Source organism: Schistocerca cancellata, chromosome 10, assembly GCF_023864275.1.
Source record: "Schistocerca cancellata isolate TAMUIC-IGC-003103 chromosome 10, iqSchCanc2.1, whole genome shotgun sequence".
Taxonomy (NCBI): domain Eukaryota; kingdom Metazoa; phylum Arthropoda; class Insecta; order Orthoptera; family Acrididae; genus Schistocerca; species Schistocerca cancellata.
Genome location: NC_064635.1, coordinates 148,859,901 through 148,884,329, shown reverse-complemented (window position 1 = coordinate 148,884,329; position 24,429 = coordinate 148,859,901).

Genomic DNA, 24,429 nt, shown 5'->3' with positions numbered 1-24,429 from the left:
AATCAGTGCACAATGCAGGAGTGATACGGAATGTGTGCACCCAGACGAAACTTGCAGATGTTAACGTAAATTAGACAAAAATAAAACCGAGCGAGGTGGTGCAGTGGTTAGCACACTGGACTCCCTTTCGGGAGGACGACGGTTCAATATCGAGTGCAGCCATCCTGACTTAGGTTTTCCGTGATTTCCCTAAATCGCTCCAGGCAAATGCCAGGATAGTTCCTTCCCCGTCCTTCCCTAATCCGCTGAGACCGATGACCTCGCAGTTTGGTCTCTTCCTACAAACAACGTCCAACAAAAATACGACCACTGACTAGGTTTTCAATGAGTAAAGTGGAAAGCGTATGGCATAATAAATATCTGTTTTTAGTGATTGCAAAGACCAATGTGAAATACCTTAAATAATTTTATTGCAAATACTTTTGTCGAGATCGAGTTCCCTTGTCCAGTTTATTTCTCAATTCAGAATACGCACATACGAATATCTCAGTATGTAACAGCTCCAGTTCAATTGTGTTCAAAGAGTACGAACACAATCGAATTGGAGCTGTCACAAACGGAGAAATTCGTATGTGCATTCTGTGCCACTATTCTCAAGCGCTACTAGGATAGATTTAGAATCCAGAGCTATCTCATAGTCTGTAAATTCCCCACAGAGTGGTCGTTTTTAATAATTGTTCTAAATGAAAAACGTAGTGCTACATTTGATCTACTGTATTTATTTTGTTAGTGGTTTTCTGCATAGAAGGTCATCATTAGATTCTGACTGGCTGTCGTCGCCAAAGAAAGAATATTTCGTCAACAACATTGAAAAAGTCGTTGAACATAAACATTGAGGAACGAACACAGAGTAAATACCTGTTTGACAATGGACTGCACTGCAGAAAGGAGCAACGATTAACAGTTACCACTTAGTGTGGGTTTTATTGTAGACTACGGCGATCGTTGGCTGCTGTCGGAATAATACACGCGTGTGTTTGTGTGTGTGTGTGTGTGTGTGTGTGTGTGTGCGTGCGTGTGTGTGTGTGTGTGTGTGTGTGCGTGTGTGTGAGGCGTAAGAGTGAGGTTGAGCCGCAACGGCAAAATATCCGCCGCGTTATACGACGCTTTCCAGAGTATGTAGCTGAAATACAGAGGAACCAATATGTTTACAGAACAGGTGCTTTTGAGAGGAATGCATTATATTTGATGTGTACTTTTGTATGCGATGTGTTTGTTTCACGTTTAGTGCCAAGTAAACGCAGTACAATGGATTCGAAACGTGTGTCAGTACAAATGATTCAAATGGATCTGAGCACTATGGGACTCAACTGCTGAGGTCATCAGTCCCCTAGAACTTAGAACTACTTAAACCTAACTAACGTAAGGACATCACACACATCCATGCCCGAGGCAGGAGTCGAACCTGCGACCGTAGCAGTCGCGCGGTTCCAGACTATAGCGCCTACAACCGCTCAGCCACACCGGCCGGCCTGTCAGTACATTTCGTGTACAAATGCAGCAAGCTCCCCGCCAACTTTGGAAAATATGCAACTGTTAATGATTGTCATGGATTATCCCGACCAACACGTTTCTAACTATTTGTCGAATGCCTCGTTAGATTATCGAACTGAAGAAGACGTGGAGTGGATGTGTTGAATCGTTAACGCGGTGTTACTGGTGTCCACTTTTCGAGGAATGTGTAGAGAATTGATTCCAGTAGACCGGTTTGACCGTCACGAACTTGGTGCACCAACTCTTAAGCAACTGCAGTGTTACCTTCTGCAGCCTTTCAGATTGTAATCGCAAAGATCACAAAAACGTAGCAATAATTTACAATGAGACACACGGTTGGCGTCTGCAGCCTGCCGTTCGTTGCGCTCCCAGCCTTTTACCAACCAGCCGCAAGAAATCGGACAAAGTTAGTACAAAGATCTCTGTCTCCAATTACGTCTGATGATGAGCGCTAACGCTCCGAAACGTTTCCACGATCACCGCCTTGTGCAATGCCCCCATCCCCCTTTTTTTCACCCTCGTTCTCAGGCCGCCTACAATTACCGCAATGAGGGTTGCGAAATTTGAAATCAACTGTGCCTGTTGCCGATACCGGCAGCAAAGAAGCACAGGGCGGTACCGTCTAGCGTCTGACATGCAGAGACAAAACCTTCTGTTCACCTCAATTAAAATCATTTATGGCACATCCCCATGCAGTTTGTTTCAATCCAGCCCGAGTGTTTTATGGGAATTATATATGCAGTAAATTTTTAAATACGTACTACCATCGACTTTTTACAGTGTAATGGCAAGTAACGAATTTCAGACCATTAGCTGCTTACAGTCCTAGGATTTTCATGTTTCCCTCGTATGTCTAATTCTGTTAGTGCTGTGCTGTCAGCCTCGTGGAAGTACGTATTAGCCGTGAATTACACCGGTTACTCTTGCGTCGGCTTGCTTTCCACACACCGTAGCCTATATATATTTCTCTCCTCTCCCCACCTCATATTACCGCATCATATATTTACATACGTACAGCGTGTGGGACGATAATTAAACATATGGTCCAGAGTAGAAACCAATTGTCGGTAAGTTCTAGCACCGAAAGTGCAATGCGTTCCAGCAGGTATTGACAATATTTAGGGATATGACAGGAAAAATGTGTAGTAAACGTGGCTCTAAAATGCACACCTTGAGAGCCATGAGCACTTCTTCTGTAGAAGATGTGTTTTTCACAGCACCGCAGATGAACACATTTTCTCACGGCTCCTGAGGTATGCATTTTAGAGCCCATTTTCGTTAGTTTTTTGCTTCGATTGGTCGTTCCCGAGCTATCCCAGAACATAGACCATTCATCCTTGGACACGCTGTACACATTTACATAGGTTGTTGGTTCAGAATTATACCGATGGTCCCAAACTGAATATTCCGCGATTGGAAATCAATGGTCAGTAATTAGTATTTAAGGCGGAGTGAGATCTTCAAGGTGTGGTGCGTGCGAGGTATATGTGTGTAAACTGTTTGTCTCCGCAAGGACGTTGGTGTCACTAACTTAAAGAAAAAGAAACTATCTGTAATTTTTGCTTGTGTGGTTACACAGATTCTTGTAGAAACTGTAAAGGCACCATTTGGACGGGTGTTAACTGCCAGCCGATAACCGTGTGTTTTGTAAGGTTCGACGGCTTGGCTTGCGAGTGGTGGTCGTTGTCAACTAGCTCCGTGTTTGTGTTCGTATTGCCGCAATGGATATTCTACGTCCCTGATGCTGTTATAATATCCTATGGTTCTTTCCGATTTTTTAAACTCGTGTCCTATTATCTTGTATACATATTGTGTTAGATTTGGGTCATGCAGCCACATTCGTTTTCGTATGTTTTCAACCTCTCTATCCCCGTGTCTGTCCCGTTAGATTACTCGTAGTTGTAAAGATGTCTAGTGTAATATCACGATATGACGATGTGCAGCACAGGACAGAAGAGTAAAGAAAGCACTTCTCAGAACACTCCGCCGCTGCACCTAGCGTAATCGTAGGGCCTATCGATTCCTAAAACTGACATTGGAAGCATTTGTAATCGAACATTATTGCAAATTGAGCGATGGAAGTTGTATGCACTTTATCCATTTGTATGGGCATGTCGATAATTGCATGAGAAGACCCGAACGAAACACTGCAGAAACTGCGCAGCACCTGAACAGCCTAATTACGGGAATAAGTTGTGGTGTGCGTACTGGAAGACCTTCGGTACACACACCATCAGATTATTTGACATGTCGCTCTAACGAAGTAGGCGAGTGTCAGCAATATGTCTCGTGGTCTTATCGTGGCGTGTTTATCTTCTGCCGTTAGGTCAGACGATAGAAATGCCACTTGCACGCTTAGAGTAGCAAATTGACGGTGACCAACTTTAAACAGAACTTGATTCATTTTCACACACATTTATTAAAATAATAAAAAGCATAGACATTACGTAACTGGATTCTGGATGCTGTTTACAATTGACAATCTGAAGTTCCTTTGGTCTTGGTACGTTAATCTTATTCTCACATATCTCTGATACTTGACAAAGTGTCTATACATTTATGTCTATGTACAGGAATATTAGGCGCATACTGAAACTTGACTATAGACTGGTACAGACTAATGCAGACTGACTCATCGGAGGTTCATGTATCACTGCGCGAGTGTGATCCGCGAGGAGAAAAGGTTCTACGATAGCAGCAATCTCATTGGCTGCGTTACATATTAATACGCGGATCGGCGGAAGCAGAATATGGTCCGTCTTTATGGCAGGACCATCTCGCAGAGCGGAGACGGACTAGCGCTGCGCCTGCGCTGTTGTGCTTAGCGGAGCGCGCTCTAGTGGGAAAGTTGTGTACGCGCTGACTATGCGGAACTATGAACACAACATAAGTCCTTCAGTGAAATCCGATATTTGCACATGGGAGCACAGAATATAGCTGAGAAACACTTCTTTTTATTGACAAATTTCCCGTTCTCGTTTGGTGGCTTTATGTAATTAAACTTGTTTCGACTCTAATGGCTCATCATCAGAACCAGTATATTGTAATGAAAGTTATTGAAGGTCATTTAGCACTCATAGTGGTCTCTTATAATCAACTGCCAAGCCACTGAAACATAAAATCTTCGCTCTCTCTTCCGTTAATTCAGTCCGGTGCGAGTTCCACACTAGCCTGGGTTTATTAGGGCGGACCGAGAGCAGGGAACCGCAGGGCAGCCGCGCTATTCCGCAGCGGGCCCTCGGAAGGGACGGGCCACGGCGCGTGCGTTCTATGGCCGCTCTCGACGGCTCCGGCGTCTGTTTTATTGTTCACAGCTGCGTCTGACCCCGCCACTGTCTCCAGTTCCAGGGCTCCCAGAGCTGGAAGCAACAGCCGCTTATACCGGCGGGGCAGGCCGGCTAAGTGTGTGTGGGCTCTAACACTCAGGAGCGACAGATGGAGACCCAAGTCCGCCGGAAAATGCTCCGGCTGTGTGGAAGAAACGATCGGGGAAATACATTCCAAGAAGCGAAACAATGTTTGTCTCCAGTGGAGCAGACACCTACGAATTTCAATGTTCCGTAAATGCGGTATCCCAATATCTTGAAACAACTATCTTCGAAACAACTTGTCGTTCAGAAGCAAAATAAAGCCATAATCTACTAACCAGATCCTGTTCAGCTACCACGGGGACCTTAACCAGCATGACTGACTTTGTCATAACTTTGTTCGTTACAGAGATACGAACTGCAGTACGTCTTTTCTGAACGGTTTTCCAGTCGCCTAGGGTCGAACGGATGTGGTCACGAGCCCAGGAAAGGCACTGCAGGCTATGTCCTGCTGCTAGCAAAGACACTCGCGTCGTTTTTCCGCTGCCATAACCCATTACTTCCTATATGAAGATGGTATCTGTTCTTTCGGACATGTCCGAAAGAACAGATCTTCATATAGATAAGGCTTACCGGCAATTGATCTCGTTCAGTGTGGATGCACTCACATTGCTCAAAATCTTACGGGAATGGGTAGACAGTGCCGCGAGTAATGAGTATAGTGGGCAGGCGCGCTATGAATATAGTGCGGGAAAATAAGTTGCAAATGTGGATCTCACGGGAGGCGTATCAGAGATAAGTCGCTACAGTCGCAGTATCTCCTGTCTCCTCGAAGGCTCAGTCGCATAGAGTGTAAGCAGGAGATCCTGGGTTCGAGCCCCGGTAAAGGCACACATTTTAAACTGTCTCCGTTGAAATTTATAAACGCCTGAAGGCAGCTAATGCTCTGGATTTCATTGTAATTTCATTATTTCCTAATTTATCCGGACTGTCCTAAGGGATACGTTCGTCGTGCGTCCCACATTGATTTATGCAGTTATTTCTTGTTATTACTGAACCACTGAGATTTTTGTGCTCACAGGTAACGCAAGAAATCTGATATTCTCGGCTCACTCTTGACAGTATGTGTAAGTGAGCTGTTTAGGGTTTGCTAACGCCATGTAGCGCTCTTATGTAAGTAGGCTGTTTAAGTTTTTATGTTGGTAACGCCACGCAGCGCTCTGTATGAAAATCACTGACTGTGCTGTGTGCAGTCTGTGGCTGGTTGGCATTGTTGGAATATTCACTATTGTAGTGGTGGGCGGTTGGATGTTAACAGCGCGTAGCGTTGTGCAGTTGGTGGTGAGCCGCCAACAGTGGTGGATGTGGGGAGAGAGATGTCAGAGTTTTGAGAGCGGTCGATCTGGACGTGTGTCCGTCAGAAAGAGTAAATTTGTATTACTGGATATCATGAACTGATATGTATATGATGACTTTTGAACACTATTAAGGTAAATACATTGTTTGTTCTCTATCAAAATCTTTCATTTGCTAACTATGCTTATCAGTAGTTAGTGCCTTCAGTAGTTAGAATCTTTTTACTTAGCTTGCAGTATTGGCGCTCGCTGTATTTCTCGGCCCACTCTTGACAGTATGAATCTCAGAACACTGAGTTCCTGAACGATTTCCGAAACTGAATGTCGCATGCGTCTAGCTCCAACTACCATTCCGTGTTCAAAGTCTGTTAATTCCCGTCGTGCCTCCATAATCACGTTGGTCGGTTGGTTGATTTGGGGGAGGAGACCAAACAGGGAGGTCATCGTCCCACCGGATTACGGAAGAATGGGGAAGGAAGTCGAGCATGCCCTTTCAAAGGAAGCATCCCGGCAAGGAAAGGAAATCACGAAAAACCTAAATCAGGATGGACGGACGCGGGTTTGAACCGTACTCCCGAATCCAGTGTGCTAACCACTGCGCCACCTCGCTCGGTCCATAATCACGTTGGAAACTTTTTCACACGAATCACCGGAGTTCAAATGACAGCTCCGTCAAAAGCACTGCCCCGATTATAACTTACGTACGAGATACTGCCGCAATCTGTATACGTGCATATCGCTATCCCGTGATTTTTTTGTCGCCTGATTGTAGTCTGAGAAACAGGAAAGTAAGATTTGAATACCTAAAGACAAATTATGGTCGTGACAACTACAACGCCTGCGTAGAGGTCTATCCATTTTCATGTCTTCTAAAAGGTGTAGGGTAGGGCAAAATAAGCCACTTGTAAATGGTTAGCATGCAGCCACGTTTAGATATGGAGGTGAATGCCACATCGCTGCGATTAAGCTTACAGCTTACAGATAGAACATAAAAAAGTGATATTCTTACCGGTCGCGGAAACCTGTGTGTTAATACAAATGAGAATGTCAGCTCATCTTCCCCCACCCCCCTCCCCCTCCCCGCCCCATACTGCCACTGGCCCACCTCGCTCTCGCTCTCTCATTGGCCTGGAGGTGACGACTAAGTTGTCGTCGGCGTTCCATTGCGCGCTTCTCTCCAGTCGGGGCCGACCGAGGTACTGCCGCATCGCCGTGTCGTTTCGCACGCAGCTTTCTCCTCCTCCTCAGGAACGTTCTGAAAAGCCCTGCCGCGTCCATTGCCGCCTGCATACATCGGCAGGCAGGCCAGCGCCGCGGACAAAAGCCAGCGCGGAGGTCCCCGGTTCCATTCCCGTTGGCGCCTTTATGTGGTGCGCGGCTGCCCCGCTGGTCATTCAACCGGCGCGGCGCGGAGGGGGTAACGCAGTACAGTATGGCAGTGCGCACTCTCCACGGCGTCTCGGAGTGCCTTGCGCTTCCGCCCGTCTCTGTCTGCTTGTGTCGTAAGAAAGAACGCCGGCGCGTCGTAATCGTTCTGCTGAATTCTCCGCTCTTCAATGAAATCAAAGATTGACCACTAGCACACTGCCTGTACCTAATCTACTGCTTCAGAAAGGACGCTTTGGTTCAATATAATCTGAATTTTCAAGTAAAAATAGTTTGATGTAGGATAAGGTATGAGCACTTGTTCATCTTCGCTTATCTGAAATACATGTTAGGTGGGTGTTGTTTAACGTCCCGTCGACAACGAGGTCATTAGAGACGGAGCGCAAGCTCGGGTTAGGGAAGGATGGGGAAGGAAATCGGTCGTGACCTTTCAAAGGAACCGTCCCGGAATTTGCCTGAAACGATTTAGGGAAATCACGGAAAACCTAAATCAGGATGGCTGGAGACGGGATTGAACCGTCGTCCTCCCGAATGAAATACATGTCTTCTACTGAACAAGTGGTCATAGATCTTGAGGTATGAATTTTAGTCTTAGCTACACCATTGTTTCTTGCATTGGTGCATACTAACTCTCTCGAAAATACGGAAAGCAAAGAACTTGCGGTAGAAGAGATTTCTTTCACAGTATCAAAGAATCGTTCAAATGGCTCTGAGCACTATGCGACTTAACTTCTGAGGTCATCAGTCGCCTAGAACTTATAACTACTTAAACCTAAATAACCTAAGGACATCACACACATCCATGCCCGAGGCAGGATTCGAACCTGCGACCGTAGCATTATGCGATTTCCTTAAAAAAGCTTACCGCTGTGGAGCACCGCCTATCGTATATACTTCTAATGACCTCGTCGCAACAGGACTTGAGCGGAGCTAGAGCTTATCCTTTCTAGTTCCGTCCCTCGCTTGCAGTGGGTGTGTGAAACGGTGACGGTTGGTCCGAGCGTAGCTTCACCTGGTCCACGGTGTGTTACCGCCCGCGCCACGGATACGGTTTTTGCCGGCGCGGCCCCTGGTAGCTCCCGGAGAGGCGGAACTCTCCGCTCTGAGGTGAATCGCTAAGAGCCGGCGGCGGCCGCAATTAGCGGAAGAGATCGGCCGGCAGAGGTGGCCGCTGCCAGTTCCGTACCGGCTGGCTCCTCCGCGTTTCACGCCTCGTCCCTGCCTCTCCCGACCGCCGTGATCTCATTAGGCCGAGATTACAGCGCGTCGGGCGGCCGCGAGAAATCTTTTTACGGCTGTTTGTTTCTTTATCTGGCCAGAGCTGCGGGGCTTAACCTTTCCGCCAGACTCGGTACTTTCCCAGTACAGGGCTCGCTAATTCCCCTCGTCTCGCCTGCTTCTTCTCCAGTTCCCTTCTCTCTCCTTCTACTCTACTCTCGTCTCTTCTACTCTGCCCTCATCTTTTCTCTAGTCTTACTGTTTCTTCCTCCGCTTTGACTCTATTCCCATTTTACTCCGACCCTACTCTACTTCAGTCTGACTCTATACTCTCCTCCTCTTCCACTCCTGCCTCTTCTTGTCTCTTCCACTCCTCCTGTTGTGTCCTCTCTTCTATTTCTACCCTACTTTACTCTCCTCCTATTCTACTCTACTTCTACTCTATCTTTACTCTTCCTACTCTTTCAGTCTCATCCTGCTCTTAGTTCTACTCTACTCACCTCCAATTCTGGTCTTTACTGCTATAGTTTCCTCCTGTTCTAGTTTACTCGCACTCGTCTCCGACTCCAGCCATAGTCTACTCCTAGTGTGCTCTCCTCCTACTCTAGCTTTACTCTTGTCTTACTTCTACTCTGTTCCTCTCCTATTTTGACCATGCTCTACTCCTACTTGCCATGACATCTTTTTAGATTCATGTTTAAAAATTTCTTTTAGTGCCTCTTGAGGAACAGTAGACCCCACTTACCTGATGATCCGGTAAACGGATAACATCTGACTTTACTCCCCTTCTACGCTTTTACTTTCTTCCTACTCCACTCTTCCCAGTTCTGCAATCCTTCCTCTAGTTAGGCTTATTCCCTGGCCAACGTTTCTATTGGGACACAGTTTCCTGACAGGTGAATAAAAAATGAAAAATAACGATCAATTGGGGAAAATGGATGAGAAAGTAAGAGAGGATAGAAGAAGGAGAATAAGAAGGAGTGGAAGGCGCAGAAGTGGAAGGAAGGCAGAGATGGCCGAAGGGAAATCGTGATAAAATTAGGTTTCAGCAATATTTCCATACAATCTAGCTCCCCCAGGTACAGAGAATGTTCCTTATTTTTGGTTAGTAGATGGAGCTGTTATCGTTATGCCAATGGAGGCAATGCAACGGATGTATGGAGAGTATTTTACATTTGTTGTGGCTTTACTCTGGTCAGCATTGAAACAATGAGAAAGAAATAATCTTATTGCTGTGAGCATTGCGTGCCGGCCGGGGTGGCCGAGCGGTTCTAGGCGCTACAGTCTGGAACCGCGCGACCGCTACGGTCACAGGTTCGAATCCTGCCTCGGGCATGGATGTGTGTGATGTCCTTAGGTTAGTTAGGTTTAAGTAGTTCTAAGTTCTAGGGGACTGATGACCTCAGAAGTCCCATAGTGCTCAGAGCCATTTGAGCAATGCGACTTGCACTGTGTGTTGTCCAATGTTTGAATTGTATGAATCACTGAAATACGAACCTCTTCCTTCAGTCAGTTATCCAACTCTTAAGTGCTACCATATTAACAAGAGAAAGTCAATCCCTCATCCCTTATTTGCCTTCATCTTCTCTTTCCTTTGCCCTCCTCTTTCCCTTCCTCTCTTGTTCTTCTTTTCACTCTCTTCTTTCCTTACTTCTCTTTTCTTTCTACTTGTTTTTCTCCCTTTTCCCCTTTTTGGTTCTATCTCCTGTTTTCTATCTTCTCCTTCCTTCTCTTTTCTCTCTTCTCCTCTTATCTGTCTTCTCCTTTTTCCCATATTCTCCTTTCTCTCGTTCTCTCTTTTATCCCATTCTCCCTTTTCTCCCATTCTCTCTGTTCTCCTCTCCCTTTTTCCCAGTTTGCTCTTTTTCTGCTCTTTTCTCATTACACCTCCTTTGTCATTTCTTTTCCTCTCTTTCTCCCCTGTTCTCTCTTTTTTCTCTCCCCTACTACCAAATCGCCATCTTTTCTTTCATCTTTGCGCCCGTGGCCTGTATATGCGATTGTGTGCTTATTTGTATTTGAGATTCACGGGTAATAGTCGAAACTGCAATTACAGTAAACAAAAAAATAAAACAAGTTTTGATAGCCATGGATGGAGACTACTGTGTTTAGTATCGTTTAACTTTTTTCGACGGTTCTGTTGTGCCACGCACGCGTTCGTGAAAGCACAAGTAGCTAGTGGGCTTGACAGAAGCGGCGGTGCTTTCACCGGCGTGTGGGCTGTCAGCTGGAGTGGAGAGGAAGGCAGGGGAGGGGGTGCGACCTCTGGAGAGTTAGTGGCGGCCGCAAGAGCCGCGGAATTACCGCCAATACGGCCGCGGGCGGCAGCTGTCTCCGCGGAGACGGACGGCGCCCGCTCTTTACGGCGGACGCGGCGTACCGGCCGCGGTGTCGCAAGCGGACAGGACGGCACGGGACGGGACGACACACACGCGGCCGGGCCCGCGGCTTTACGAGGCCCGCCGCCCACGCGCTGCCAAGTGGCACACGACCGTCACGACCCGCCGTCACGGTCTGCCCCGATCGCGTGCCCCGGGCGCCGGTAGCCGGCGGGCAGCCGGGTCCAGCGCTGCCTGCCGGCTGCGTACCCGGACTGCACTCGCTGCCGAGGCAGCAGGCTCTCCTCTGTCTCACTCTCTCTCTCTCTCTCTCTCTCTTTCTCTCTCTCTCTCTCTCTCTCTCTGTCTCCCCGCCCCCTCCTCCCCCCACACAGCTCACGGGCTACGGTAGTTATCTCTGGATCACCGCGTCCCCCCGGGTTCGATTCTCAGCTGCGGTGGGGATTTTTCTCTGCCCGGGGACCGTATGCGATGTCTTCATCATTCCATCATCAGTAACTGTGGCATTTCAGGGAAGACCCCCAGTAAGGGCAAAGGCGTCAGAATCTGAGAAATTGTTCAACATTTTAATTATTTAGACTGTGATGTCTCGTATGATTACGATGGGATATAAATAATAAATTAAGAAGATAACAAGCAGTGAGCTTCACTATTCGAAGAACACTGCAAGTATTCTGTATGGCAGTGAAACGAGGACATTAACACAGAAGGACCTCGGCCGTATACAAGCCACAGAAACGAAATTCCCTTAGGACACTACTGGGACGTACACGCCACGATAAAATAAGAGCCGCCCGGGGTGGCCGAGCGGTTCTAGGCGCTTCGGTCTGGAACCGCGCGACCGCTACAGTCGCAGGTTCGAATCCTGCCTCGGACATGGACGTGTGTGATGTCCTTAGGTTAGTTAGGTTTAACTAGTTCTACGTTCTAGGGGATTGATGACCTCAGAAGTTAAGTCCCCTAGTGCTCAGAGCCATCTGAACCATTTAGATAAAATAAGAATGGTTCAGATAGCTCTGAGCACTATGGGACTTAACATCTGAGGTCATCAGTCCCCTAGAACTTACAACTACTTAAACCTAACTAACCTAAGGACATCCCACACATCCATGCCCGAGGCAGGATTCGAACCTGCGACCGTAGCGGTCGCGCGGTTCCAGACTGAAGCGCTTAGAACCGCTCGGCCACTTCGGCCGGCCCATAAAATAGGAAACAGGGACACACGGAATCAGATATTCGCATTTGCATTGCGAAAAAAGGGGACAAATACAATAGCAAACAGGAAGAGCATTAAGAGAGAATGGAAAAATATAAGGATTCTGAAGATTACACTCTCATACAGACCTGTTGGCCAATGAGACGCAGGAAGAACGAAAATAGGATGAACTGAGTCTGGCACAGACCGAAGGACTAAAGATCTACTCAAGTCAACTTACGGTGTGTAGCGGGGGTGTTTTGTGTAGCATTGCTGCGTTCTTACAGTGGGCAGTCATCGCGATACTTCCGCTGCGGTGGTATTTTTAGCACAGACGAAATCTTGTGTACCGAGTGAGATAACATGAATCGTGTCATATCCTCATCTTCCGAGAAGTTGACGCACGTGGCAAAATTTTACTCACGATACCGCCAAATGTTTGCTGTTCACTCTCGCAGTCGAAGTAAGTCTTACCCAACAACTTCATTGACGTAAGAGCCTTCTAAGGGGCAGCTCATGACATTTTATACTGGCAGCTAATGAGAAGAATCTGTCGCAAAAGAGATTTTTTCCTTTCTTTTTTTTTAAGGTCATCATCGTTATGACTAGTTTGATGCCTCTTCTCCCTACATTATTTGTAGTATACATTCCAGTCTTTACCTTTCCTTACAATTTATTGCTTCTACCGTACCATACAAAGTATTCGCTAATACATTAAGGGGTGTCCCATGTCCCTTAATCTCACCCCTACACTTCTTCAGTACTTTCGTGGTTCTCTAATTTACTCTCAATTGATAGCCTGTGCTAGGTATTTATTTACTTCCACTTAAAAGTGTAGTCCTCCTTTAGTGGACATCAAAATCATCAGCGAACCTTATCACTGCAATCCTTTCATCCTTATAAGATGCAACCCCCTATTTCGGCCGGTTAGTAGATTAAGTAGTTATGTATACTGTGTGCTGTCTGTTGTACCAGAAGTAACCATAAAGCTTTATTACCTCTACAAGATAAAGCTACGTGATTGTAGTAAGTAAAGAAAATTTCAGGCAAGTCAAGATGGCTAAAAAAAGTATTTTACTGGCTGACCGGTTTCGACACAGCTGTGCTGTCCTCATCGGATCTTGTAATACCGATCGATAATATGTTGCAGATATTTAAAAGAATAAGTCGCGTATGTACAGTGATCTTCATGATGTTGGAGTGAACATATGCACTTTGAAGTTACTCCTAACACTGATCGGCAGTCTGTTGTAAACATTCAAGGCGTAAGATGCGATGACGACAGCATAGCTCTGTCAAAACTGGTCATCCAAGAAAAGCTTTTATAGAAATCTTGGCTTACGACTTTTGCTTTAGTTGCCATATATTAAAGTCTGCCCCCAGAATGACTATATCAGTAATATATAACTACACAATTTTAGATTCGATTGGGACTATAGATCTGCAGTCGTGGTAAACATGGAAATCCACGCACCACTGTTCCGTATGACATCGCTAGAGGGACAAAACAAAACAAAATTGCATTTCCCAGCTCCGCTTGATCATGAGGCAGCGCCATTCTTTTTTTTTTTATTTTTTTTTTTTTTTTTTTGCCTCCTCCTGAATGAACTCTCCAATCAACACATTCGCCTAGTATAGAGTGCCTTACACATTTACTTCGTTTTCTTACGTTGTCCTCACATATCTAGTATTTTTCTGTTCCCTTCTCTGTTTACGTAATATACTTCATTAACTAGATAATCTTGCTCGTGCACTGGTACGGGGTTTTATTATTCTTTTCTTGGCACGCCTTGCCGCAGGGTGCGAGTTGCCCTCTGGCGGTCACGTTCCTCTAACCACTTCTCGCCCATGCGGCGTTCTTGCGTTAGCGCCAACACAGTGCGATGATTATGTGCGGCAGGCTGTTTTCAATCATTGGGCTTCTTTAGCTGTTTGTTTTGTAAATTTTATATTATTCTGTGCACTCGGAAAGCTATTTATGTTATTATCTGCAATGTCGCCACTTGAGCGTATGTCAGTAGTGTCTCTTAACTTTTTCCTTTTTAACAATCTAACTTTCGTCGGGATTTACTTCATTGCTTTTTATTACTGTAATGCCACCACGCCTCATAACCCCATTACGGGCTTTGCTGATTGTGTCCCTTGTTCATTTTACGTCGTACAAATAGCACTGAAGAATGTGTGTAATCCTGCAGTAGCGACATCTGGCGAAATGGCAACACAAACATTTCGTAGCTACTGTGCCGCAGTTTGTTTTGAACAGTAGTGTTTCTGACAAGATGACTATTGTATATACTATTATTATATATGTATGACGATGTTAGCGATGATTTTGTGTTTAGCATTTGACGATGCCAATATGGCGCTAGTATATTAGGACACGTTTTTATAAAACAGGCTTGGCTCATCGTATTTAAAGCTTGCAAATGCACATGTAGGTCTGTAATACTTTTCACCATGATCTATTTTATCGCTTTAAGCGGAAGACAATCTGCTAGTTGTATTTGTGTTTTTTCCCATATTTTGCTGCACATCTGAAGATGGTCGTTACACACCGAAACCGGTAGCCTGATGACATAAAAATTTGTGACCACAGACGTGAAGTAAAGGGAAAAGATATAAAATCATCACTGTTGTGGATTTTATATTATCTGATGCTATCGATTTTATATCGTCTTCTGTGCTGTTGTAAATGCTTTACAATTCCTTATGGTTTTGAGACTGAAACTGGTTGTACAATAAAGAAATTTTTATCAGCACCTCTAGGCAGTGAAGTATTAAGTTTCTTTTCCTTTTTTTTACTTATTTACGAGCAGTGGGGCACCGTATTGTTTCCTTGTTAGTTTACAGCTCTCCTTCCTCTTTGGTTACGTCCCGTCTTTATCACTGGTCCTGGATGCGACCCAACTCGCTCTTTGGACTGGCGGATATGGTGAGGTTTGGTCGGTACTCCACACCACGGTGGAACGACCAAAACGAGCGAACGCCTTGTAATGACAAAGAGGACTTTTTGAAAAGGTGCCGGGGTCAGGACGCTGGACGCACTCCGCTCTTTTGTTCCCCACGCATGTGCGTCCCGCGCGGCTGCTCTGTCTTTGGCGAGAGCAACGCCTGAATGCACGTCGCTGACCGAAAGCTATCGCCGAGCCATCTCGCGGCCATTACAAAAGACTCGCGCCGATTGTCAGTCAAGGCGGGGCGGAGGAAGAGAAGGAGGAGGAAGAGACTTGCCCCCCCCCCACCCCCGTTCCTCCTTCCTCCGCCGCCGCCCCCACCCCACGCCTCAAACAACATACGCGCGCGCACACACTTATGGATTTACATATGGGGTCGCGAACCTGCATTAAGATTAGCATTCAATAGCGCCGGCGCGAGACTCTTCCAGCGGGGCCGGACCCTGCAGCATCTGCCGTATTGTCTAATTCGGCGCAGAGCCGCACTGGTTTATTTGTACTTGACGCTAGTCACTCTACGCGGCACTTGTCTTCTCTCGCCGCTTTCAGATCGCACTGCTGCACGACTGAAACCTGTCCGCCGACGTCCGCTTGTGGGTAGTGGAATACACCCTACGTGGCACATCATCTCACGGACAGTCTTTCCAATCTGCATTTTCGATGGTAGCACTATTTTACACGACTCCTATTTGAGGTATGACAAGAACGGTATCTTTTATTCACAGACAGGTAATTCCCTTCAAACGACCATCTCTAGTGACAGATTAATAATACTACATGTTTGACGAATCTTTATTGAAACCTATCTATGTTACGTTATGTTAACGGGGGACCTAGAAACGACGGAGGGGCTCCGTCCCCGCCGCAGCCGCAGTGGTCCACAACCCCACGACGACTACCGCAGTCCACTTCACCCCTCCGCCGCCCCACACCGAACCCACGGTTATTGTGCGGTTCGGCCCCCGATGGACCCGCTAGGGAATGTCTCACACCAGACGAGTGTAACCCTTATGTTTGCGTGGTAGAGTAATGGTGGCGTGCGAGTACGTGGAGAACTTGTTTGCGCAGAAATCGCCGACATAGTGTAGCTGAAGCAGAATAAGGGAACCAGACCGCATTCGCCGACGCAGATGGAAAACCGCCTAAAAACCATCCACAGACTGGCCGGTCACCGGACCCCGACACTAATCCGCCGCGCGGATTCGTGCCGGGCACCAGCGCTCCTTCCCGCCCGGAAAGCCGTGCGTTAGACCACACGGCCAACCTATTTAAAAAAAAAGAAAGTCCGAGTATCGGACCACGATCTCAGACTATGGTTTTGGTGGGGTCGCCGAAAATGTAGCGTTTGAACGGAGCAAGTGTTCGCCGTCTTAAAGTGATAATGCTGCCTACTGAGCGTACTTATACAGCACGCACAAGGTCGTATCACTGATTCCCGGGCACAAAGCCATCTGTCGGATGACGAAGGAATAATCTGTTTTTCCGACTCGGTAGTTCGTTCTGAAGATGAGAACCCGATGCGCACTCGAAATATTACGAAGTTTCCGTTATACCTTTCGAGGAGGCGCCGCAAGATCCTTAGTGACGTCTTGCTGTGGGTTAAGGGTGGGTGACGGGAAAAATAAATTTCCTTTTCGGGAGGGAAACATCTATGTAGCGGTTTTTGTAAGGTATCTTTACTGTTGAAGTACTAAAACCTTAACCCGTTCGCAGTCGCTTCCACAGGCAACAAAAAATTTTTGATAAATATCGAATGAATTTAAAATATTAAAATGCTCTCATAATCTTAAGTGAACGTTTTAGCACGCTAAGTCAACTGCGTATATATCCTGAGGCAGTATAACTCATGGCGCGCAAATTACCTCGATTATATTCATCCAGTATTTAAGAATAAGGACACTTGGCGAATTTCAGCAAAGCTTACACGTACTTCGAACCTTTCCGAAACTTTTACTTACTAAAGCTCACCACAAAATAATGAAACAAAAAAGCTTTTTGGAAAAATCATGGTTTTCACGCAGCTGTATTGTCACTTCACTGAACAAACAGGTTCGGTCAGAAACGGTTCATCCTCAGGTATTGTGATCGGGTGCATGACAAATCATAAGCATTTACACACAAATCCGGGGTAGCCGAGCGGTTCTAGGCACTACAGTCTGGAACCGCGCGACCGCTACGGTTGCAGGTTCGAATCCTGTCTCGGGCATGGATGTGTCTGATGTCTTTAGGTTAGTTAGGTTTAAGTAGTTCTAAGTTCTAGGGGACTGATGACCTCAGAAGTTAAGACCCATAGTGCTCACAGCCATTTGGACCACTTTTACACACAAATGTTTACAAGCGTCATACCATAAACTGCCATTTCAATCCAATTTCAGCAACTGGAACACATACAGCAAGCAGTAGGAAATGTGGCGATGCACATGGTGAGTCTGAAATGGCACGTGATCTTCAGCCATAATAAAATCGTCTCGAATGAAAAACGGCCCACAGTTGCACTAAATTATGTTTAAACCTTGACCATGGTTTCAGCTATAATAATATAGCCTTCTTCAGAAGTCCTAAAAAATAATCAAAGTAACACCTAGACCAGTGATACAATCTACACATAAACTTCAAAATTTGCTGTCGAATATATTGAGTTGTGGCCTGATAAACGGTACGCTGTAGCTCACTGTGGTGAGCGCCACCTGTGGTGAGCGATGTACAGCACACTTGACGACCTTGCGCCCAGTATAACTGTGGTAGTGATGGAGGCCATACGGTGCCACATGTAACTTTACTTACATTCGAAACAGGCTTATGTCTGTTGAAGTTATTTTATTGGTCTTGACGCAGCCTCTAGGCAAAGACATTTTTCATTTATTAATGTGTATGTAATATGTTATCACGTACGTAATTTTGAAGTTTATGTGTAGATTGTATCACTGGTCTAGGTGTTATTTTGATCGTTTTTTAGGACTTCTGAAAAAGGCTATATTATTATAGCTGAAACCATGGTCAGTGTTTAAAATAAACATAATTGAGTGCAACTGTGGGCTGTTTTTCATTCGAGACAATTTCGTAACAGTTGCTGTTGTCGCTGCCATGATGAAAATAACATAATAAAATCGTCGGCGGAGATGGTGGAATCGTTGAATGCCTCTTAATAGTAGTTGCTTTTGCTGTTTCTGATTATAATGGCGTATTATACCTGTTGATGATCCGTTTCTGACTGAAACTGGTTGTTTAGTAAAGTGACAATACGGCTGTGTGCAAACCATGATTTTGCAATAATATGCGTGGAACCTGTAAATCATCGCCTCTTCGAATCAAAGTGAAACGAAAAAAAAAAAAAAAAAAGTTCATCGCTTGCTGTATTTTGGCTCTTCATGCATTAGCTTCAGCATACATATATTTAAAGGAGTAACGCATTTGTAAAGCAGTCAGACGTTTGAAGCTATTTTATACGTGAGAGTCCGGTTTTTTTTTATCGGAGGGAGTATGCAAGGGGACACACATTGTTTTCAGGGCAGGCGAGGGCAGATGAAGAGATTGTTTACAGGATAGGCTCGTGTCAAAAAACCAGTCACAAGACTGACGGCTCTTAAGAGAAGTGGACGGTTAAAGCAAAAAAAAAAAAAAAATAAAGAAAGAAAGAAAATTAACTGACGCGCATCTCATTGCGCGGGAGACTTTCCAGGAAGACACCAGAGGTTGGCCGTGCCTGGAAGCTGGAGCTGGAGGTGGAGGTGCTAACTGGCTGGAGCGGTACCCGTCCTCTGCGGGGACAGCCTGTGTTCTCGCTGACTAATCCCAGCAGCAGGCTGCGCTAGCCGCCAGTCTCTCGTGCTCCTGCTGTGGGGAGTTTACCGGCATATACCAGCCTTAAGACAGACCAAGTCTTGTTAAATGCCACATCACATACGGCGACAGTAATGGGAATGAAACGGTAGTGGGCGAATGGACGGTGGATGGACCGAGGAATTTCTCTGCTAGATTCCAGCAGACAAGAAAACGCCATGAGGGTTATATAATGTAAGGTGGATAGATAACATTGAAAAATTTTCAGAAGAAATGTATTTCACAGTAGCAAAAATGAAGAAGTGTTCATAGCTCTTAAGGTATGCACTTCAGGGTCCATGTTTACCAGACTTTTTTGGTGCATACAACCACGTACCAAAATAACGAAGGCAAAGAGCTTGCAGTAGAAGAGATCCACTGTCAGAGGCATCAGAACTGTCCTTTGCTTCAAATTTACCCTTCTCCATCATCTCTGAAAGTTTCTGATACCATCGGAGAATTTCGCTGTTTGTCTACTGATGAGATATGTATGGTGCTGTAGAATACTCGTAAAATCCGTATTGAAAACAGGGTCTTTCAATTTTCCTGACTTGTTCGACATACTGTATTTCTTAGCCCCCCGTACCTCTTGAAATTTACGAGGATTTCCTTTTTCAGCAAGTCCGCTTCTTAATAATCGTGCAGCGTTTGTATCTACTCCCTCGGTACGCGCGTGACGGTGAACTGATGTGGTTCCTACACACTTGAGAAGCATTGCATTGTGAGCCTTAATAGTCTTTCACATGCTATGTCTTTCGCAAGGGAACTGCATTCTTCCACCACTCAGTCACCAACTTGTTGCCTTTCACTTGCATGACTGCAAGAAAGATCTGTGTAAGTTCCACTTTACACTCATATTTGCTGTTTCACCACAATAGTAACCAGACATGGATGGTTCCAATTATGTCTCCCAACCATCTTGGTCAGAGACTATTATGTTTGGGGGGGGGGGGGGGGGAGTGCGAAACCTTTTATATTTTTAGGCATAAACATAGTTTCTAGCCTTCCATTTGTTTGTTATTTTACGAACAAGTGTTTACAGGACACTATTTATAGGAAAATGCGCAACCTGCCTTCATTTTTAATACGTTAGGTGTGTAGGAAAATGCCACCACTGAAGGTTTTAGGAACCTGCACTGTTCAATTGGGACGAGAAACAACGTTTGAGACCTCCATCGAGGTGAGCTAATGGTGGCCAACGAACCAAGCAAGTCACTCATCTGGCAATTGTAGAAAGCCAAAAACGTGAAAGTTGTATACTGAATGCAAAGTTATCTTTCAACACAACAGCCGTGAATTAGTTATCCACAACTAAAGGCCAAAATTTACAACGCCTTCGTTCCGACGGCTTCAGCCTGAAAGAATAGCTTACGGAGTACAATATGGGGTTTACACTCGGGGTTAAACCCGCTGGAATTCCCACATGACCAACCTCTTTCATGATTTCTGTAGTTTACCGAAATCGTTTTCGGTGTATGCCAGAATATTTAATTCAAAAGAAGCCACGCCCCTGTTTGGTCCTTATCCTCCCTTTACGAGATGATGGTATTTCTGGCTGTGATCATTAATAAAATTGACATTTTCCGTCACACGAATTAGTTACATTACGTTTCTTACGGTTCTACGAAGGTTGAGTGAATAAAGGCATGTTTATTGCATTTTTAGATTTGGAGAAAGCTTTTCACAATACTGATTGGTCTACACTTTCAAATTCTGAAAGTACCAGGGATAAAATAAAAGGAACCAAATACTATGTGCAATTTGTGCAGAAACCACGTTGGAGTCATAAGAGTGCAGAGGCGTAAAAAGGAAGCCATAGCAGAGGAGAGACTGAGGCAGGATTGTAGCCTATCCCCCATGTTATTCAATCTGTGCACTGAACAATCAGTAAAATAAACCAAGGAGTAATTTATAAAGGGGTTTAAACTTCAATGAGAAGAAGTAAAAACTTTTAGGTTTGCCGATGACACAGTAATTATGTAAGAGACGGCAATTATAAGATGAAAATAAAAAAAAAACAGGGGTAACAAAGTGTAATTGAATTAAACCAGGTAAAGCTGAAAGAAATAGATTAAGAAACGAGAGATGAAAAACAGTAGCCTCGTTTTGCTATTGGTCAACAAAATAACTTACTAAGGCCGAAGTGAAGAGAACATAAAATGTAGAATTTCAGCAGCAAAATAAGCATTTCTGAAGGATATTTTTTTACCATCAGAAACAAATTTTTGTAACGGTATTTGTCTGAGGTGTAGTCTGGTATGGACATGGAAAGTGGACGACAAGCAGAATAGAGAGGTTCTGGGATGGGATGCTACAGAGGAGGAGTAATGAAAGAATGGGTGGACTGAATAATTAAGGGAGAAGTAGTGAATCAAATTAAGAGGAAAGAATATTTTTAACACAATCTAAATGGTAGGACAGGTTAGTTGATGAGATGACAGGCATCAAGTAATCATAAACTCTATTTCTACATATAGGTGATTGCACTCCACAATCAGGTGGGTGGCGAAAGATTTTTCGAACCATCTTCAGACTATTTCTGTACCGTTCCACCCTCAAAACGTGAGTGGGATGAATGAACTCTTTAAATCTTTCTGCAAGAACTCTGATTTCTCTTGTTTTATTATGATAATCACTTCTTCCTATGTAAGATGACGACAGTATAATATTTTCAAATTCAGAGGAAAAAGTTGGTGATCGAAATTTCTTGAGAAGATCTCGCCGCAACGAGATTGTCATTCCGACTCGTTTATCATGTCCGTCACACACTCTCCCCTATTTCGCGATAATACGGAACGAACTGACCTTCTCTGAAGTTTCTCGATGTCCTCCGTCAATCCTATCTTGTAAGGATCCCATATATCACAGTAATACTCGGGCAGAGTACGAACAAGCGTGGTGTAGGCGGTGTCTGTAGCAGACCCTTTGCATTTGCTGCTTGTGTAATAGAATAGGGTGTGGGCGTGAAAATTGTAGAGGCAGACCAAGGTTTGAATACTGTAAGCGGGTTTCAGTTGACTTATGTTGTAAGAAAGCTTACATGAGTCTTGTCTGGACTGTAGCGTTGCAAGGATATGAAATTTAGACAGTAAATAGTTCAACATGACTGAAGTTTTACGTGCTGCAGGAGAACGCTGAAGACTGAATCAGTAGTTCCTAAAACTAATGACCAGGTACTACACCAAAATTCGGAAAAAGGAACTTTATGGTGCGACATGACTATAAGATCCCGGCGGTACCGACCGATCGCCATGTCATCCTCAGACTATAGGCTTCACTGAATGCCGATGTGGAGGCGCATGTGGACAGCACACCGTTCTTCCGGCCGTTGTCAGGTTTCGCAACCGGAGTCGCTATTTCTCAGTCAAGTAGTTTCCCAATTGGCCTCCCAAGGACTGGGTGCGCCACCGCTTGCCAACATCGCTAGTCAAAGCCAGATGGAGATCCATGCGGGTACTAGCGGAGACCAACAGCGCCATAATTCGCTGATGTGACGGAAATCGGTGTTACCACTGCGGCGAGGTCATTAGCTGTCTTAAAGGAGTGTTCAGTTAATAGGACACGTACGCAAGCATCAGGCCATCGTCAGCTCAGTTATGCGTGTAGCATATAAAGAGTGCTTAGCTTCATGAAATCAGGTTTCCAACTAACGACCACGAGAACTGCTACCGTTTTCTTCTAGTAACGTGCCATCACAAGGAGCTTGTTGCCATTCTTGCTCTTACACTACCACCGTCTTACACCGGTAGACCCACACCCACACTGCACTAGACATGACGCCAGTCTCTACGAGCCTCCCTGCCTCCCGTCCCCCTTATGACTTCTGAGGTGTCCCTGCTTCCTGCCGTGGCCTGGGGTGGCTAAAGACGTCTCGTGTCCTGCGCTGTCCTACCCCGCTACGACCCCCGGGGGTTTCCCGTCGCCCTGGGCGCTGCGCCAGGTCCCGAGCGGCCCGCCGCAGCCAATCGAATTACTGTCCGAGTGTTGCTCGTTGCGTTATTGCGTTAGCGCGCCCGCTAATTCGATCGCGTTCCGTCGCCTCGCCCGCAGGTGTGTGACTGCTTCCAGACCTCCCGCGGCGATAACTTGACTCCCTAGCCGCTGCCGGGGCCGGCCACGGGTTCCGCCTGCGAGGCGGGCAACACGCCGCACTCGTAAGTCGAGAGACGACGGACAGCGGCGCGATGTTGGAGGAACACACATAGCTGCCGGAATAATCCAGCCACATACTCGTATAATGTCTGAAAGTATCTGGACACCTGATAGTGGAGATCAGCATCGCGTGTGTACACGCTTCGCCTTTATGACGGTTTGAAATGTGCTAGAGACACTTTGAGGAGGAGTGGCAGCCCATTCTTCCTCAAGAGCCGAATCCAGATGGAGTAGTGATGTTAGACATCTGGAGCGACATCGAAATTCCAGTTCATCCCAGAGGTGTTCCGTGAGTTTCGGGTCGTAACTTTGGGCAGGCCAACCAATGTCAGGGATAATTTTAGCCATGTTGGTACGTATAGCGATATATTGCGGGTGATGTATGAATTATTTAAAAAAAAAAAAACAGTCAAGATCGTACAATAGCTCGTTTATTAAAATAACCGGTTTTGGCACGTTATACGGCTAGATGCATATTACGAGTACTGTAAAGGTATGGAAGCGTTTGTAGATTGCCGCGCGGGATTAGCCGAGTGGTCTTAGGCACTGCAGTCATGGACTGTGCGGCTGGTCCCGGCGGAGGTTCGAGTCCTCCCTCGGGCATGGGTGTGTGTGTTTCTCCTTAGGATAATTTAGGTTAAGTAGTGTGTAAGCTTAGGGGCTGATGACCTTAGCAGTTAACTCCCATAAGATTTCACACACATTTGAACTTTTTTTTTTTTTTTTTTTTTGATTAGGGAAGTCAGCGTTTATATAACATATACAAAATCAGAAATACTGTAACCTGACATTTGATTCTGGAGGCTTCATAACGTGTACAAAAGATCAGAAATATTATAGTGCGGTGTTTTCCCATTTGGCTTTAGCTGTCGGCATGGTGAGCAGCTTTGTGTGGCCACAACGGTATTTGCTGCTACTGGCTACTCTGCCACGGGTTAAATAGTGTACAAAAACGCTGGGCATTTCTTCCATTAAGTCAGCTGCATCCGATGGGAACTTAACTTACATAAAAAACATTAAAAGTTGCGAATAAAATGTAAAATCAATAGGACGGTTGTATGTATACCACTATACAAATGTAACTGTTCAAACAAATAATGTCTTTAATATTTTTGCTATAAATTTAAGAAAGACTTTAAAATAGAAACAATTGTAGGATCGTTCGACGCCAGCTGATGACGCTTCTTCGTACTAGCGACGCTGTTTCCA